The sequence below is a fragment of the Montipora capricornis genome, chromosome 14, assembly GCF_036669925.1.
Source record: "Montipora capricornis isolate CH-2021 chromosome 14, ASM3666992v2, whole genome shotgun sequence".
Taxonomy (NCBI): Eukaryota; Metazoa; Cnidaria; class Anthozoa; order Scleractinia; family Acroporidae; genus Montipora; species Montipora capricornis.
Window position 1 is genome coordinate 33,255,057 of NC_090896.1, and position 5,427 is coordinate 33,260,483.

The 5,427-nt window shown below is 37.8% G+C and overlaps 1 pseudogene; it reads right to left on the bottom strand.

The window, feature by feature from the left end:
* Positions 1–205: 205 nt before the first annotated feature.
* Positions 206–3,337, bottom strand: LOC138032217 (uncharacterized; annotated as a pseudogene).
* Positions 3,338–5,427: the final 2,090 nt, after the last annotated feature.

The following is a 5,427-nucleotide window of genomic DNA, read 5'->3' on the forward strand; positions in this document are numbered from 1 at the left end:
TTCGATCTCTCAGACCACTTGCCAGCCAGGCAAGCTCTCACACACTCAATCAAATGAAAACAAAAGGTATCAAAATTTTAAATCACGCGAAATACATGAGCCTGGGAAAGTGAAGGAATGCCTCGGGAAAATCGGCAATGAAGCTTTCTTTTCTAATTTTAACTTTTTTCCAGTCCATTGGAATCAGAATGTATGCAATAGCTGCTTGATTGCTTCGTAGCAGAAAACTGCCTACTTTTGGTACTGGGCCAACAATAATAATATGTAGGCATTTTTGGCTCATTGTTGCCTGGAAATGGTAGCTTGTAGTGTGTTATTTGTGACAAAGCAACAAAATGAAGCTTCTCTGATGATACTTACATACACTTTTGACAAAGACGGAGCCAGCCACTGCAGTGCCTGATAAATTGATTTTAATGACACTCTGCACTCAAGGAACAGGTACTGCAGCAAGTTCATAAATCCCAAGTCAAAGGCAACTTGAGGTTGTTTGGGTGTGGATGGCCAGAAACCATACCTAACTAAAGTTACAGCCTCTGGTTCATGCTCACAGCATTTTATTTTAATGACATGTTGCAGTCCTATAGAATGCAATGTAGTATAAGGCAAAGGTTAATTTTAACTCACTCAATAATAGTTCCATGGTGCTAAGTTACAAAATAATGCAAAAAAAAGAAAATTAATTATTTTGTTTCATTGCCTTAAAACTAATCAACAGCAGATCAGCCTAGAAGCTGGTGCCTTACAGGTTGGTGGAGCAAGGAAGAGATCTGACCATGGGGAAGGAGGGAACCATGGCAACCCCGCGAGCGGCAACCATGAAAAAGGCAATGTCACACTGAAGCAATCAGTGAAATACTTACATGTGTACCAACCAGATACTTAACAAGAAGGGAGGGAGGGTGAGGAAAGCTAAAATTTCCACTAGCAAAGAAAGGAAAAATGGCCATTCCAGTAAGAAAGCAAATGCAAATGCGACCACAAGGAGTTCCTGGCTATACTTATTATAATTTCAATGTCTTCATAATCAGAATTGTAGATATTTAAATACCTCGAAGCTCTTCTTTTTTAACAGTTGGGTTTCATAGTTCAGTATAATATCCTTAATAAATAATTTGTTAACAGCACTTTTAACAAAGTCAAATGCAATTCAAGAACTATTGTCTATAGAATCAATAACAAAGCATGAAAGCCATACTGATATGACACTTATCACCACCAGAATGAAGTTATCATGTTAATATGTTCAGTATTATATCTTAAACAGAAAACTATGACCAAGTAACTCGCCTAAAATAATCTTTTACAGTGCGACACACCTCACGGTGGCCACCTAACAAAGTTTTTTACAAATTGTCCGCCAATCAGCATGTGTGAATCGGATTGACAGTCACGCCTCCTTGCAAAGTTTGCAGAGTTGTAAGTTGAACATCGTTGCAAGGGTTGTTGGGTCAACATATTTACATACAATAATTGTACCAAAATGTGAAAGTTTGTTGGGTGGCCACCCACGGTAAGGCGTATTTCACTGTAAGTATAATAAAACATGTTTGAAGACTGAGTTTCTCAAGAAAACATTCAACTTGCTTGATTTGAACGGGCCATGTTTGATATAATAAAGGTAATAGTGATAATTACAGTAACAACAATAATAATACTTTGTTTCATCACATTAGCAGGATCCTGAATTACAGTGAAGTAATATAATTAGTATTGTATTATAGTAATTATTATTAGGTATAATCACATAATCTAGCTGAAACAAGTGCATCATCGCTAGGAAGTTCAATTGGCTTCTTTTGTCTGATCCTTATAATCTTCAAGCATGACTCATGCTTTTATGGTTAAAATGAAATTGGCATTTTCTTTTGAGAATATTGGCAGACAAAAAAACCAAGATCAAGTTGTGGAATTTACATAATATATTTCAACACTAGCCAACTTCCTTACCATATGAATCCACAGCTATAATGTCACGCACATAACCGTGGTTGTGGTTGTGGTCCACACACATTCGCCAAACTGGTAGGGAATGTATCTTTCATCCTGAGTAAATAAAGCTCTGTATTAGCTTGTTTTGTGAAGTTTTTAAACACATAATAGATATGATCATGAGCCAGTCATTTATCTAACCAAGCTCTTTAAATGTCAAGTCCATTCATTGATATTAAAAATTGCAGTGTCCCAAAATGCTGTCACTAACAACCACAGAGAATAGTGACGCCATTTGGAAGTCACAATACTTTTTGTGTGAAGGGGACTGATCAAAACTTTATTGTAAAGGAAATAGTGAATTAAAACCCCAGTAAATTCGCTATTTTTGCAATCCAGTTCTTTTTGGAGGGTTATTTTTAGGTTACTTTTGGAGGGTTATTTCCATTCAAATTAAAATTATGGCATTCAAATTATGGCTATCCAGTTCACTGAAGGGTAAAGACTCCCAAAACCGTATTGCAGTATGGGAATGGAAAAATAGTCAATCGAATGGGTGAGAATAGTGAGCATATATTGTACATGTGTGGGAAAATCATGAGTGCTCTAGACCTACAATTGTTGAATCGTTAGCGATTAATAAAACAGAGACAGAAACAGAAGGAAGCCAAAAACAAAAAAGCCTAGACAAACATCATAGTGTAAACTACAATCACAACGTAAAAACCTTCCAATTCTCCGGTTGATGCAAAGATCTGCCACCTCCGTGCACAATATTCATGTGTTCTTCGCAAAGGTATTGAGCTGGTCCGCAGTGGAGGCATCTCCCACTGGCTTATCTTTCGCATTTTGGGATGGTACACATCTGTCCAATGGGCAAAGAATGCCTTGTCAACAAAGCTGACACCAAGTTATCTCTAACATTGAGCCATGATTCAGCAAGTCTTTTCCTTCCTAACGTGGTAGGCTTTCAGCCTCCCTTTCATCCTTATTTTGCGGACATTTGCTTTTTTTGTTAGCGCCGTTGGATTCTTCCTCGAAATCAACGGGTAAATCATGGTATTAAAGGGTGCTGCGAGGAATCGGTGGAGCTAGTTGACGCTGGTGGAGATGCTGTTGCGCAATCAATCGCTCGTTGGATGGACTATTAAACGAACTGGAACACTCAGCTTCGACTTTCTAACAGCCTTTCCCCCGTTGAACCTAACAACATTCAACGTTTTGTTGGGTCGAAAATCTCGTCGAGGAGGCATAATGGCTTCCTTTGAGAGTGTGACTACCTAGGGAACCGAGCCTTTTCTCTGTTTTGCCTCTTGGTAGGTAAATAGGACCTAATATCACCGCATACATGCGTTGATTTCATTCTAATTAGATCCGCTTACATGCGCTTGATTTTACGCGAATCGGGTGAACAGATCCTTTTCTGAGGTTAAAAACCTGGCTATCAGCCTAACTCTTTTTCCTACTTTCCCAACCGCGAGAAAACCGCGGTAAATCAGCCATCTCAAAAAATATTTAAAGTTAGGGGGAAAAAAATACATCATTTTTAAAGCTAAGAAAATAAGCTTTCCAACAGCATATAACTTATTTACAGACAACTGAAACATTTTATAAAAGCGAAAGTTGAACGAAAAAATTTAAGAAAAATAACAGTAAAATATGTTTTCCAGGCAAAATGTGGTCATCTTAGCGTTGATTACGAATTTTTGGATGCAAAACTAAAATTTTCTGCAATTTATCTGCTTTCTTGGACATAAATTCGACCGAAAACTGTGAGGCACGAATATTTTTAGACTTTTAGGCATAATAGATAACGTCGATTCAATGCGTACTGTTATAATGCGATAAAAGTGTCAAATTTGCGACCCTTTGCTAACGGCAACGGAAGCGATTGCATTACGAATAATAGATAACGTCATACGGCAACCCAGTAAAAAAGAAACATTAAATGCACCTCAAGCCCCTCGAGTTTAAAAAGGAGGAGAACTGATAAAGTTCTTTCAGAGAACGACTTTGAAATTAAGCAAGGGTCTTGGACAACAGAGGAGACATGTTTACTGGAAGCAGTTATTTTATTTTTAAGTTAAGCACGTATTGTGCCGTCGGAGGAAAACATAACAAATAGGTACAATTTTCTTTGCACTTCTGCCTTCGCATGTACAGCAAACTGTAAATCAGAGGGGCAGATAAAAGGGAAATTGTCCTATGTTAAGAGTAGGCAACATGTACTACAAAAAATGCTGTATGGGATTGCTGCACTGGATTCCCAAACTTGAACCAGTGCCTACACTGCATCCATAAATGGTCAGCTGAATAGTGATACTGTTAATAAGATTACTAAAAAGGAGGATAAATCACTGGATCACATGACTTTTTATCACAGTTTTCTTACGTGAAAAGAATAAAGAACCTATCATGAATGACTGACTGCGACTGAAGTGTAGTTTCTGAAATCAAGTTACATGATCTTTCTACTCCATTTTATCTACTTCATAATTTAAAAGGGCGTGAAAACTGAAAAGACATTATTTCCATTTAAAACAAAACTACATTTCTTGGCGGGCGGTCAAAGAACCAATTAAAGAGATAAAAGAACTGACCACGTCGTAGCATACTTGAAATGGAAGTAGACACGGTTAACGATCAAAAGATAATTCAAAAGATTTATTTTTCAAACCTTGCCAAATTGACTTCTTTATACATTCGACGCTATTTCAATGCGATGTTGAATTTAAAACAACACATTTGAAGCAAAATCCTGCTCTTTGAAACAGAAACATCGAAAGGCAGGGACTTTCGTGCTTGCCTATGAAGTCAAGTGACTATTGGCCCCGGTAAAACAAGGGATTTCAGTCTTTAAACTGACTACCAGTTGATACAAAGCCCGAAGAGAAAAATACATTGTTTGAATTAAACCACACTCTTGCATTTGAAGCTTGCATAAAAAATGAAGAAAATAATTTGGACGTTTCAGTACAGGTAATTGGGGAAGATATTAGTTACTTAAGGCGCTTTCCATTCAGTGTCAGAACTGGTTGGCTGTACCATTGCCAGACAAGTAAGTTGGCAAATGAAATCGGCGTTTTCAAAAGGTTTTTGCAGAAGAAATACTGTCACTTAAGTGTATACTATTTAAGATTTGACCGATCTGGCTGGATAGTTTTGATTTCAAGTGAAATTCTCCATACCACAGGAACGGTCTGGCCGGTCGGTTCTGACGGCAGCGAAAAGAGCCCTTAATTATGTTAGTAGTTAGTTAATGTTAGCAAGGACTTTGTTGACCCATAGATGCAAATTAACTTTGAAACAGGCCACCTAGTTTCAGTGGTTCATTTCAATAAGCCTACAATCTTGGACAAAAAGGGTTGAGAATATTAAAAACAGGGGTTATTTTGCGCACTACGTCCTGAATATCGCTCATTATTAGCGATCCCCCTCCCCCCTACAACCAATGTTGATAAGCCCAGGTTCGACGTGCTTTGTTTCGTCTAGCAA